Below are 14,927 nucleotides of genomic sequence, written 5' to 3'. Positions count from 1 at the left end.
CAGGTATTATCATCGCAACTTTTACCATTGTCTATCACTATAATCTAAAACCATATATGCTATAAACTTTTATGAGTTGTTAAAGGTTTGCTGAAAAAATTAAGACACAAAGCATTTATAATTTTTGGCCAAATTATCAAAATTTGATATCAGTAACCCTATAAAATGATATCAAAATTTATTATTTCGAACTAAGTTAGTAAAAAACAGCACATAAATGTAAGTTTTTTAATTAAAGACTTGTATATTTAAATCGCAGTGTAATATAGTACATTGAGACAAAATACAGCCATTGCAATTCCACGTGTGGCTGCTACTATATACAATTAACATTTATTTCAACATACACATTAAGTAAACTATACATTATTGCTTGGTTTTACATTTTTAGAAAAAATGATATCATATCTTCAGGATGAGATCGATTTTCATAATCGAATGTGAATCTTCTTATTAGTATTATCATCATTTGATTACTATCCAGAAACAACAGTTACTTTAAGTTGAGAATGTTATTAGATAGCTATATAATAAGTAACTTTTAAATTATATAATGCATAAAAGTTATATCTTTGGATTTATCTTGAAATCAAAAGATTAAAGTTAAATGATATTAGCTCTCTTATTAAGCATAGAAATAAACATCAAATGACTCAACAATAGATTTGATAAGAGAACAAAATATCCTATAACCAAAGAATCACTTAAACTAAAAAATGCATAATAAAATATGATGTGTCTCGGAAAAAATAAAATGCGATGGAAAAAAAAACTACATATCCTTTTGTAGTCGTGACTATTTTTGTAGTATATCTTTCATATATGCATGTGCCTTATCCATAACTTCTGACTTCTTCATATTGAATTCCTTGCTAACCAAGTCGATTGCTAGCATCATCCTATCACTGTCAGAGACCTAATAATTTTAAAAAGTACGGAACAATTAGAATAATATATATATATATATACACTTAGATACATATTACATTTTTTTCTAATAATAATAAAAAAATTATTAATTGAATAAATTTGATTACCGTGATGCCAAAATCATCAGTCCACCCGCACTCTTTCATCCATTGAGCAACCCAGATACCGCAGTCATTACTGAAAAGTTAAATGTGTGATTGTACTACTTAATCAGTTTAACCGAACACATGATTCGTACATAACAAACTCAATAGACATGAAAGTAAAAAAAAAATTAAAATAATATTACTTACGAGCCTTTCCTCTGTTGTGGCAGGTCAGACGGTTCCACGATACGAAACTTAGAAATCTGAGGTACAGTAATTTCACTAGAATTTTAGAAAGATTTGTGTTTTAACATTCGTTCGATGAATATAGCCTCTGTGACATAAAATATAATGTGATACTGTGTAGTGCAAGCAATGTAACGGGTTAATTTTTATTACCTGTCTAAAATGAATAGATTATAAAAAATTTAAAAATTATTAATTCGATATTAGTGTTAACAAATGAACCTTAATTTCAAATTAAACAAACTATTAAATCACTTACAAACCGAATATAGCAATGATCTTAAAATACAAATTTCAATTGTAATTTCAAACGATGTCGTGTTTTTTTTATTATATACAAAACATTCATAATAGTAAAGAGAATAAAAGTTGAAAAACTAAATTTACTTTCAAACAAAATCAAACTGGACCACTTACCATGATTTTAACTGATAATAGCCTACCATAATTTCTGTCTGGTATTTTACAAGAATCAAGCACAACGATCTTTTCTTTTTTTATGTCTAAGATTATCAGGAACCAATGCTCATTGAGGTCGTTGATGGGGACAAAAATATACTTATTTACAAAATAAGGAGGATTGTGAGTCTATGCTATTAAAATAACCATACAATTTGTATGAAATAAATCATATTTTATTTACTAAAAATTAAAGGACTTACCCTTGATAAGTACTCAATCTTATACATATAGTTATCTGCATATTGTTCCCTTAGTTGATTAGGTGGTCTGGATCATGTAAGTGCTAATTGCTGATTATATTGTCATAAAAAAATATGACATCAAATTATTCATATGCTGCTTGAAACTTAATCCAAACAAAATATTAAATACAAATTTATCCACAGTATTTTTGTACTAAAACTTACCGAAAAAGTTGTTGGCAGAAACCATACGGAGGGCAACTTGTTAAGCTTTTTATGCTATTGTGTGAGAATGCAAGCAAGGAAATCTATAACCTACAAATAAATACATTTGTATATTTTTAATTTTACGATACATAACATTAACATTTTATACTTTTTTAATGTTAAATAATAAAAAATAAATATTTACATCTTGGATGACTTGTTCTCCTGGAATTAACGTGGCTAAACTTTCTCTATTTGCATATGCGGTACGAGTTGACACCAATACTTCATCCCTTTACGAATGCACATGCAAATATTCAATTCAGAAAATTGTTGTTACGAAAGTATAAAGTAGACTTGCATCAAATCGAATAGTCTTATAAGGTGTTACCGATTAACTTGAAACTTTAAATCCGGACCAAAAATATATGCGGCACAAGCAAGTTCATCCGTCGTTAGAATCATATCCTCCGGTGGTCTAAAACTAATGGGCATCCACTGCAAACACGCAGCCATAATCATGTGTAATTAAACAATAAAATTAAAAACATTAATACTAAACAAAGTCATCACAATACAATTTCATGTTTTTATACACATACCTGTGGAATTTTCGGGCCACATGAACGCCGTGGCAGCACAAACGATGAGGTACCCTTTTTATCAATATATATTCCCGTATTTGAATTCCAATCTAATTCAGAAGATCTTCGTGGGGAGACATTTGGTTTGAAGAGCTCCTTGAGAGTAACGTCGTTTGCGTGGTTATCAGAATTATTGCTAGGGGAGAATTTGTGTAGGATGGGTTGTACAACTGTTTTTAGACATTCTTGGGATCGAATGAATTTGCTCATTATTTTATCTATGTCAACTTTGTTATCAGTTTTTGAATTATTAATATTCGTCGTATTATTAATAGCTAAATTTTCTATGTACGGATTGTCCGATCTAGATCTATTAACGACGTACAATGGATAAGCCACTTGGTTTTGTTTTTCGAGGATTTTCGTCAAAGAGGTTATGGCTGTTGTCATCTTATCAACTGCATTAGTAAAAATAATTTCACGCTGGTGGTGGTACTGGTTGTAGTTGGGTGGTGAGTGAGCTTCAACATGTTGAGAATGGTTCCTGTTAAGCGGTGAGTTCACCTCCTTCTGTTTCTTGTTACCCGTATTTAAACTTCCATAAAAACTATATTTTAAATGTTGCACATAACACACAAATTACGAACACATATTTAAAGCATCTACAGATACTAAATAATTAATAAAAGTTAATATTGTATTATAAATATTACATAAAATTTAATAAAAAATTAATTCCTATGAAAAAATTATCACAAAGAATGTAGCTTTTTGAAGTTGAAAAAATGATTACATCGTTGTTCACTATATATACGCTGTATGGCCACTATGGTAAATTATATATTATTTCGAAGCCCCGGATGTTAGCTTTCCAACGCAACTAGAACTGCCTCATTTGGACCCATGTAACTCAAGTTATGATTGTTTTAGTGTGAGAAGGTCAGGCTGTACAGCTCAACAATTTCTTCAATTTCTTGAATTCCTTCCACTTTTGCATGCTTCCTTTCCATCCTCAAAGTCATTCCTGCTCTGTAATCCCTGTAATCACTTAACGCACATATCACGGCATCTAATGATAATAAGAGAGGATTAATATTAGCAAATATAAGGTCAAAGAAGCATGTTTTCAATTATAGCACAAAATTAGGAAGGAGAATGTAAAGCCATGCATTTTGTATGAACAAGTGTATGAAAAATTGATAAAATCCACTTAATTGAGCATAAGATAAACCGTAAAATAGCGGTTTATCACTTACCTAAAGCTTTTATTTAGACTTGTTAATTTTGTATTAATTATAATTTTAATCCAGTTTTTTCATATAATTATAACTTTATCTCTAAGACCACAGTTATTAACCTAACTTGTGTTAGTTATATTTTTAACCCCTTTTTTATACAAGTGGCCTAAATACCCCTAGTGATGCACCATACATTTTTCAGAGGACTTTAAAGTAGATTTTTTTACACCCTTTTGTGGATGATTTTCTTAGGGTTTTTTTTTTATGATTTCCACCACTTTTTAGTGACTTTTGAGGTTTGAAACTTAAACGTCAAGTGCTGCAAATTTTTTGCTCTTAAATATAAGAAACATGGTCATAAAAAAAATTATATTTCTCATATATATCAAGTCAAAATAACTGTGCATCATACAATTTTCAGAATTAGGTTTTATGCACAAAATTATCATAAAATAGTTCTCATATGAACACCAATTAAGTATGAGGATAATCTAACTAATCCTAATCCTTACCTCTTGTTCAAATAAGTTCTTACACATTTTACACACCAAAAATTACCTAAACAAAAGTAAGAAGACAATTAATAAAAATTGAGTCCTCTTGGTTGAATTATGGTGCTGGAAAAAGGAATGAATTTCATCCACTTTGAACTTGAATTTTTTAGTTCTTTTGGCATGCTCCTTTAAGGCCTTCAATATTAATTTTCTAGACATAGAAGAGAGAAACATGACCCTTAGTTTTAGGTTGAAAACCAAAAAAGAAAAGGTGAATAATGATGGTTACCTTTGCTAGAATTTGTATGATGAAACAAGAAAAGCAAGGGAGAACAAGAATTTGGACTTAGAATGCTTGAATCCTTGAAAAACCATCCAAGAACAATAGATGAACACTATGAATATGTGTTGGAAAAATGTTCAACTTAGCTGAAGATGTGCTCTTCTCTCTCTCTCTCTTTAAAGCTCGGTTCTCTTTCTTTTTATTTTCACTTATTTTTTTTAGCTTTAACTTAGTGTTTTTTGTTTCTACTTAAATAAAGGCTGAAGTAAAACATGTATTAATAGTGATAAAAAGTGCTAAAATCCAGTGGTCAAGGGGATAAAGAATGAAAAAGGAAGGGGTGTGAAAATTATGAAGCTTGGTCAACGCTTTTGTATCGAATTTATTCGCAGTTTGTTGCTCGAGTTAAAAACACTACGAAAAAGATAAAAGAGAGAGAGAATTTGGCCACTCTAGGGATAGAGGGGACCGTGTTACTTGAGAGAGAAGAAAGAGAATTCAGTGTCTCTAGGAGATGTACGCTGAGTATTAGGCTGAGGTCTGTCTCGGATTAAGTTTTACCTTGTGGTAAAACAATGAACAGCTGAGGTTTATTCTTAAAAGAATAACAACAAGAATGAGTAGCTGAGATTAATCCTAAAAGGATAATTACAAAGGTGATAATTATATTATTACTGATTTTACAGTCTTTGGTATGCTGCTATTTTTTCAACTTGAGCAAAATCATCATGAAAAGCAAATCTCAACTCAAAAAATTTCTAGGGAGAAAAAGCAGACCAAAACCAAGTATAAACAGGTCTCTACATAGTCAAGAGAATATTTACCTTTATAAAGGTAGAATTTTTTTACTTATTTATTAATATTTTTCTTTAATTTTCTTTTTTTTTTAAATCTGGATCGCCTCACTGATTCATGATGAGCCATGGTTATAGATTTTACGAAATAAATCGTTGAATTGTCGAAAATTCGGTTTACTAAAAATCGGGTCCTTACAAAAACTCTTGTAATTATTGACAAATTTCACAATTAACATTTAATACTTCTATAATATAGTGATAACACTTCCATCATCTTTAGGATGTTTAAGTAACACTCTCTTCCTTTAACTTATAAAACATACACTCCATTCCCTTAGTAAAAAAAAAACACTCTTTAGTCTATTTGATCAAATTATCTTTTAATAATTATTATAATTATATATAAATTAGTGATAATATAATTTTGTGTAAATAATCTCATTACATACATGATTTATAGACATGATTTATGATAGATTTCAATGACATCAACTAATCCATATAGTCGATCTAACCTAAAGGGTTAAAGTTTTGTTGTTGTTTGTTGTTGTAGTGATAAAATAATTATTTGGTTTATTCAATATTATTATTGTAATAAAATTTATTTTTTTATATTTTATCACATAATATAAAATATTTTAACATCTTACAAAATATTTAATCTCAATATTTTTTCATATTTGATGATTAATGATAAAATATTAAAATTACATAATTTTTTATTAAAAATATTTATTTTATATTGTTATTATTATTATAAACCAAACAATTATTATTAATTTTTATATATAATTATAATAATTATTAAAAAATATTTTAGTTAAATAAACTAAAAAATGTGTTTTGTTTTTGGTGTAAAAAAAAAAGTAAACATATATTTTATAAATAAAAGAGAAAATAGTTTTATTTAGACAGAAGAAAAAAATTGTCATTTTCTCAAACAATAAATAGCATGAATATGTGTAACACCCTAACTTTTAGCACGTCATGATCGTACCAAAAGCAAGGCGTTACTGACCTGTTTTTCATACTTACTATTTAATATTGAGCCTTTAATTCGATACCGCGTTTCAATTTTTAAGAAAATGCAGGAAAATATTGTTTCTCATTAATCAAAATCATTCATAAAAAACACACAGGTAATAATAATCACTTAATTACTAATAATGATAAATATTATACAAAAGAATTCAAAAGAAACTCATAATCGCTCGCAGCTTCACACTCGGTCCTGGAACCTGTGTCACTGAAAGGGGTGGAAGATTTTGGGGTGAGAACAAAGCCACACGTTCTCAGTAGGGAACGTGAACGCCGTAAAAAAAAAAAAAACAGAGTAAATACAAATAGCTAGTTCATATCACAAAAACAATTTCACTGTTTTAAATTCCTTTCTTTAAATCACGTTACTTAAACAAAATCCCAGTCACATTAACAATTCCTTATCCATAAACAACATTCCTAAATACATTATCAAGACTACAACACAAGTAAAATATCCATAAAGCACACCAGTACATCACCAAAACAACCGCACCTAGCATGTAGCAGAAAGAATGAATAGTAAGCAATCACAATCAAATGCACAAACAATTTGTGATGCATGCCTGTTCCTAGCGCAGGCCATGAGCTCATGCGTCGGTTGTCTACCCGCAACCCGACGTTACTCGGAGTGAACCCCGAATATGGCCCCTTTACTATGTCAATTAGACACCTTGGCATCACGGTTACCCGTGTCAATTAGGCCTCATATAATAACATTTCAATGTGTATCACAGAAAGAACAGTGTTATCAATTAGGCAAACATTCCCGCATTAGCAATCTCAGGCTATCCATTAGGCAGGCACTTTCGCATTAGCAGTTCGGCACAAAGGCCCATTAAAACATACAATATGATATCAGTTAGGCGGACACTTCCGCATTAGCACTCGGCACAAAGGCCCATTCAATATACTTCTCAACTTTTATTTCATTCCTTATTCCTCATTTTTCTTTCTTCACTATATCTCTCAATATCATTGTCCTTAACTTTAACCTTTCTTAGGGACAACTTACATTCCTTTTCATTTCCTAAGTTTGTCTAATTCAAAACCATGTTGGTAAGGTAACTCTAGAGATCTTAATCTTTAATTTAAGTTAGGTTTTACTGAATTTGGATTAGAATTGAATTTTGTACAAGCTTTAAAATTCTGCTATTGCATTTACAAAAATTCAAAAAATAGACAGCAGCCATGTTTTTTATAAATTCCATAATAATTTCAATTCTAATTCGTTACTTCTAAATTTTGGTGAGATTACAGTCAACATCCCTAAGTTTTAGAATCCACAAATTTCAGGTTCATATCATTTCATTTGATTAATTAATTATCAATTGGAAGTGGAGCTTTGTTTTCATAAACCAGTTCAGAGTTTCCAGCAAACAACCGACCTTCCAAGTGACTTATCTAAGTCTACAAAATAGATATGAACATGAAACTTGTACTCACTTAAAATAGACTGATAAATCTTTAAAATCCTTTTAAAATCAACTCAAAATTCTGTTTAAATTAAAAGTTATAGCGTCTGGAAGTTGGTACTGCAGAACCAGAAAACCAGAAAAATCTGCAGCAACCACTAAATTTCAAAAAATCGTATCTTCCAAACCACTTCGCCAAACTCCATGAATTTTATTATGGAATATTCAAGACACACTAAAGTTTTACAGAAAAATAATTTCATCTAAAAATTAAGTCTGGACCCCTCCTAAAAAGTCTTTGTTCTGCTGCCAATTATGCAGATTTCTGCAGAAATTCTGTACAAAGTATTTCCAACAACCTCACATACCAAATCCTATATTCAAGCCTAGGATTCATCTAAAACCACATTTCTAACTTTTTTTTGACTAACCAAAGTTGCCCAAGAACTCTTAATTCAATATATCACAATTTCATATCATAAGTGCAACGTAACAATATTATCACAGTATCCATTCTTCAGCACCTCATCTATAACAACATATCTCAAGTTCTGATTCATCAAATCAATTTCCAGCAGCCACAGCAACATTCCATACACAAGATCAACATCAACAAGTACTAGCAGCAAGTATAACTTCAAAATACACAACATCGTCATTAATTACAACATTAAATCATTAACCAATCACCAACTACAACCATGATTCAACTCAATTCCAACAATTATTCACACAAAGCAACCATAAACCATTTGCAGTTACTCATTTAATTTTATTGGCATTCATAACTTAAAACATTTATTGTAAAACAAATCCCCTACCTCAATGTCGCAATAGCAGGTTTTGACGCAGGTATCCCCTTTATCCCCAATTCGTGGCAGCAGCAGCGATTCTAGTATTATTCTCGCAGCAGAAACATTCAATAGCTCTAGACAAGGGTGGCAACGCCGAATAATGACAATAATGACTCTGAAAAACTAAATGAATCAGAAACAATTGCGGAGCAAGGTGATACAGGGCAGAGACAGAGCAATTTCTTCATAAGCTTACCAAAACGGAAGGTAAGAGAAACAATGTCTCCAATTTAGTCATAGCTTGGTGGCTGGCGGGCGATGGAGGAATGCCTCCTTCCGCCTCTGGTTCGTGATTCCAGTGACGATGAGGGACATGGGCAGAATCCAAATCAGCAATGTCATCTCCTCCTCTCACATGCAACGGCGACGATAGGGGCTCCGGTGACTAGGGCTCCAGTCGGAGGCAGCAGTGGTGGCCGGACACCGCGGTGGTGAAACCCTTTTCCCTTCCCTTCGTCGATCGTGTCTTCCCTCTCTCACGCGCCTCTGGTTCTCGCGGCTGAGTCTTTCTCAGCTTCTCTCTCTCACCCACACGACGGCAGCGGCGGTGGCTGAACGGAACGGACGCGGTCTGGGGGCGATGGCGCGGCGTAGGATGCGATGGAGCTAGCAGCGGCCGAGCACGATGGCTCCTCTCCTTCCTCGCGTCGTCCCTGGCTCGCAGCACTCTCTCTTCTCTTCTCTCCGTGTATATGTCTGTGTATGCGCTTGTTTATTTGTTTTGTGTGTGGTGTGTGTTCTGTTTATGAGTGAATGAGTGGTGAGGGAGGGTTAGCGTGGCTCACTGAGAAACAAACGGGTGGAGAGGGGCACGTGTATGTGAATTGAATGAGAGAGGTTAGGGTTAGTGAAATTAGGGTTTGAAATTGAAAATTTTGGATATTTTAGTAATTTTAATAAAATTAAAGGTAATAGAGTAATAATTTGAAATCAAATTTAATCAAATAATAATATCTATGAAAATACTATTTAATTATCAACTTATAATTTATTTTTTAAATAAAGACTCTAATTCAATAATTAGAGATATTTAAATTAATTTTTTTTAAAATTATAAAATAAAGTTCAAAATCTAGTTATTCAAATTAACGCATATAAAATTCTCATTGTTTTTAAATCACTAAAGTTTTAAATCAATAATTAAAAGTACTCAATTAATACAAAAATTTCTGAAAATATGCTTTCGAATAAATAAAATAAATTATAAATAATTTATTATTTAATTTTCAAAATTTGGGGTCTTACAATATGCATTAACCCGTTATTATTGTACGCACAAACTAATTAAATCCCTGTTATACTATTGGTGCTCTGATCTGTTCCTTACGACATAGATTTAAGGTATTAGCAAATTTTGTTGTATTATTATTCTGAGAATTGGATCGATCAGATTAATTAGGAATTATTTATCAAACAAGTTCAATTCAAGATAAAAATTGATTAGTAATGAATTAATTAAAAATAAAAAAATAATTAAATAATAGTTAATTAGTTGAACCAATTTAATTTTTTAATAGTAAACTAATTTAAAATAATAAAATATAAAAAATTATTTATTTAAAAAAAATTATATATTTTATACATAAATATATTATTTTATTATATTTAATTTAATTTAATTTAATTTCAGTTAAATTTTTAGTTCTGCTGGTTCAATTACGGATAGGAAGAAGAGGGCATTGGTGTCATTTCACAACAAGGCATGGCAAAAATTTCCGACGGAACGGATACTCGCAGGAATTTACCCGTTGAGAAACAGGTATGGGAGATAATTTTTACTCACAAAAACGAGGGACGAGCTCCGTATAACAAAAATCTGCTCTTCCATGTACTGTCCATTTTCAAGTTAATCATTTATTTTGTACTGTGCATAAAAATTACCAAAGAATCCCTAAAATGATCCTTAAAATGACAAAAAAGGCTAATCTAATAAGCAGCTTTCATGCTATGTTGGATTGAGACTGCGGAGAAATGATCCAAACCATTGTTCCAATGGCTTGAAGATATTGGATAGCATTTCGGACTTGTAGAGCTGGACAAATCCTGAAAAAATTATTGCAAATTATTTGGCTATAATTTTACCATTTTTTCTCACTTGTACCCAATCATAATTTTTCTACAATACAATTATCCTCCAAATAAAATTTAAAAGAAATACTAAAAAATTATTAAAATTTATTATTTTTATTATTAATTAATAGAATAAAATATGTTGTTGAATTATTAAACTAAAATAACTGCGTCAATAGCTAAAAATAATGGTAAAAAAAATTTTAATTAAGAATGCTAGAGAGTCAGTAAATTTTATAATTTGTAATCATTAATTAGTTATTATTAGTATTTTTAATGGTATGAGATTACATCTAATGGTGTAAGATTACTTACTTTTTTTTATTAGTTTAAGTGCTGACCAAATTTTAATAAAAGTACTAGTCCCTAGACTTTCTCAATTACCCTCTAACAGTCTAACAATTTTCAAAATTTAATACACATTTATTAATGCAGTACTTTTATCATCCAGAATAATTAAAATAAGGATTTAATTAACTTATGTTCTAAAAATAAAGACACATTTTAAAAAAATAACAATAGAATTTTTTTAATTCTTTTAATGTATTTAATGCATTAAAAATATAAAAATAAATAATTTTTGTAATAACATTTATAAAATATATATTTTTTAATTTTTATGGTATGTTTAATTTATATTCTTAATGCACAAGTTAGCAAAATTTTTAAAATAATACTACACAAATAAAATAATAAAATTTATATATTTAAGGTAATTCACATAAACAATTCAAATGTACTTCAATATTACACCAATATTCTAAAATAAAAAAAAGGTAATTTTGTATATCCGATTTACTTGTAAGTTTTACTGAATATGCTTTATATATTATTTTTGGGCAATTCTCTCGATAACTAAGAGAGCTATTCGAAAAATACAGAGACTAGTTGAAGTAATGAACTCCTAATATACCAATATTAGGGCTCATTACTTCAATCGAGATAATGAAAAATGATTTCGTCTTTTTAGTTAGAGCAATTACTAAGAAATACATTTTTTGAAATATCCATTCCTATCTAATAGAAAAGGATCCCATGATTTTGAACTGATCTTACCTGAGATTGCAAATTCCAAGTTTGTCTATGAAGAGCAGATCTAATTATATTAGTGTCTATAATGAATTGTTTTTGTATAATACTAATCGATAGGGTCTCATTGGTAATTGCAACAAGATCTCGTACATTAGAATCCATAGTTATGGTTATGTATCCGAGTCCATGTATGGAACATTCTCCTTTTCAAGTGAAATCTCCTAGTATATGAAAGAATGAAAAAGTGCTTTCGTTGTTGTAGAATAAGAAGCCTTCGTATCTTAATGCATGTATTTAATTTATTCAGAGCTATTAGAGCAGGATCTACTTTTTGGGGAATATGAGTTGAAACAATAATAAGAATATTTTTAGTGGAACATCTTTCATAATTGCTGGAGAGATAATTCACTAATAGACCGAGAGATAAGTAATTCGACTCATTCATATCCATTGGATAATGGAGATGGAATAGCCGTCGGTTGGTTAGGACATCCTAACTTTAGAGATAAAGAGGAGCGTAAACTTTTTGTACGGCGTATGCTTACTTTAATTTTTTTGATGCATTTTTAGTTGTTTTGATAGACGGAGACAGAATTATTAGAGCCGATATTCCTTTTCGAAGTATAATATTGAACAGTGTAATTGCTTCTGCAGAATAAATGTAAAAATTGAAAAAAATAATCAATTCAATAAAACGTAAATTACAGTATCATAACAATTTCTTTATCCACACTCATAAATTTATTTAATTTCTATTCATATTTTGTGTTGTGAACAGACATTTTTATTTATATAAATTTTATTTTTTATGTTTTTAATATATAAATATTATAATTGATCGAATTTGTTTGACTTAAAAATGATTTTATTTTTTACTTTAAAATTTTTTATGATGTTAAAATTATTATTTATTAGATATTAAATAAGTTCATTAAACAAGTATATTTTACATATTTTATCCAATACTTAATAAAATAAATTAATTAACAAAAAATAAAAAATAGATATTTTTATATCTTATAAGAATAAAGATAACTTCTTTATTTGACAAGAATTTATTAATATTTTTAAATTAAAAAAATTAATCAAATATATAATATTATATTTAATTATAAAAAATTTTAATTTTTGATTTCTTTTTTACTAAAATTCTAGATTCATCCTGTTCAAAAATTTTTTATTGATAAATTGTGATTAGTGACTGGATACTAAATTTATCATAAAGATCCATAAACAGTACCAAAATTTAATAACACAAATTATGCTAAACAATCACCAAAATTTAGTAAGGAATGACATAGCCACTAAACCATAGTAGTAGATTCTCATTATTTAGTATATTTATGTAAGAAAATAAGTATATATAATGATTCTTACCGAATTAATTAGGGGTGTCAAAAATCCCCAGGAAGCAGGGATCCCCGCAGGGACCGTCCCGAATGGGGCTCCGACGGCGAAAAATTTTTCCTGTGGGGACGGAGATGGAGACAAAATTCTCCCGAAGCAGATGCGGGGACCCGAGCGGGAATCCCCGTCCCCGTCTTCGTATTCCCCACAATCCCCGAATATATTAAATTACTTAAATATCCTTATGAATTTAATTTTTATTTTGGTTTTTAAGTAATTTCACTTTGCATATATATATAGAAAATTAACCCTAACTCCTCTTCCTAGTTCCCACTTCCCACTTCCAACATAGAGCACCACATTTGTTGTTCAACAGTGCTCCTCTCCTCACGAAACCCTTCGTCTCTCTCTGCACCCTTCCTCTGCATTCTCTCCGTCTTCCCAGCCAGCAACCTCCGACCACCATCGTCACGGCCTCGTCACTGTCCGTTTCAGCCGGCCCACACTGCATCATCACCGCACCGCCCCGTGCACCCTGTTCCGTTTGCTCTCTTCCCGTCGTTCGCCGCTCTTCTCTTCACCGGCGTTTCTGACCTCTTCAGCCATTTCTCTCTTATCCCTAGTAAGATTCACTACTCTCTCCTTTTCTTCTTGTATTTTGGGATTTTAGTTTAGGTTTTTGCTTTTTTTTTCATGAATTTGATGGTGATTTTGATTTTTTGAAGTTGGTGGCTATTGTTTTTGTTAATGGATGTTTTGTTCTATGAATTTCTGATAATTGGTGGCTGTTTTTTTCATTTTTTTCATACTTTAATTTTTTTATTTTCCATTAATTCTGAATTCTGATTTTATTAGTTGTTGCTTGTTGATGAGTTTATGCTATGGTATTCTGTATTAATAATTTATATGTTGTAGAATGAAAAATTCTGATTTGCTGCACCATTTATATATTGAATTATAACCCAAAACGGTGATACATGAATCGACTAAACATAAAGCTGATTCACCTTCTTATTGTGCTTAATTTATTGGTTGAGCAACTTTAGTACAAGGATTAAGTCTGTTTCAGGCCCCAAGTTTCAGGTTCTCTGTTTGTTGTAGTAAGTGTTAGTTATGAGTTTTGATTGCAGTTAGGATTCACTAAGTGGAATCTAGGGCCTTTTACAAACGTTTGGAAGGATTTAAGGAGTTTGAGGTTGTTGCAGGTTTAGAAGATGAATGGTTCTACTTCAGTTTTGGATTTTCTATTGAAAACTAGCTTAATTTTGCAGACTAGTAATTTCCCTTGCAGTGCAAAATGTGATTGATTGCATGTGGTTGGAAGAAAGTAATACATAAGTTTCAATCCTTGAGAGTGATGTAATTAGTAATTTGAAATTATCTTTTAATCCAAGTTAAAGCATAGATATTTTTTTTGGGCATTTTGTCTTTAATTATTTTCTCTATAGATTTTTTTTCTTGTAATTCTGAAATTGGAATATATTGTTCCCAATGGTTCCTCAAAATTAAGCTATCTTGGCATTTAGAAATCATTAAAGATCATACTATTTTCCTGAAATTTTTTTTATGAGCCACAAATTAGTAGTATGCTGTTTCCTGGTGCGGGTAATTATATTGAATTAGAAAAGTACAATAACGAAAAAGGCACTTAATAATTTGTTT

General features: G+C 30.3%; 1 long non-coding RNA gene across 2 annotated transcripts; it reads right to left on the bottom strand.

Annotated features, from left to right (window-relative positions):
- Positions 1 to 6,355: 6,355 nt before the first annotated feature.
- LOC107472447 (uncharacterized) lies at positions 6,356 to 9,547 on the bottom strand. Of its 2 annotated transcripts, none has more exons than XR_002369914.2 (3): positions 9,013 to 9,547; positions 8,784 to 8,931; positions 6,356 to 6,755 (listed from the first exon to the last, which is right to left on the bottom strand). It is a non-coding gene; the product is annotated as an uncharacterized LOC107472447 (long non-coding RNA). The 2 variants fall into 2 exon arrangements; XR_002369915.2 differs by lacking the exon at positions 6,356 to 6,755 and adding an exon at positions 7,112 to 7,220.
- Between the last annotated feature and the right edge of the window lie 5,380 nt (positions 9,548 to 14,927).

This window comes from Arachis duranensis, chromosome 2 (genome assembly GCF_000817695.3).
Source record: "Arachis duranensis cultivar V14167 chromosome 2, aradu.V14167.gnm2.J7QH, whole genome shotgun sequence".
In the NCBI taxonomy this organism is placed as follows: Eukaryota; Viridiplantae; Streptophyta; class Magnoliopsida; order Fabales; family Fabaceae; genus Arachis; species Arachis duranensis.
Note: the sequence above shows the minus strand (reverse complement) of the source record. Positions and strands in the feature narration are given on the sequence as shown.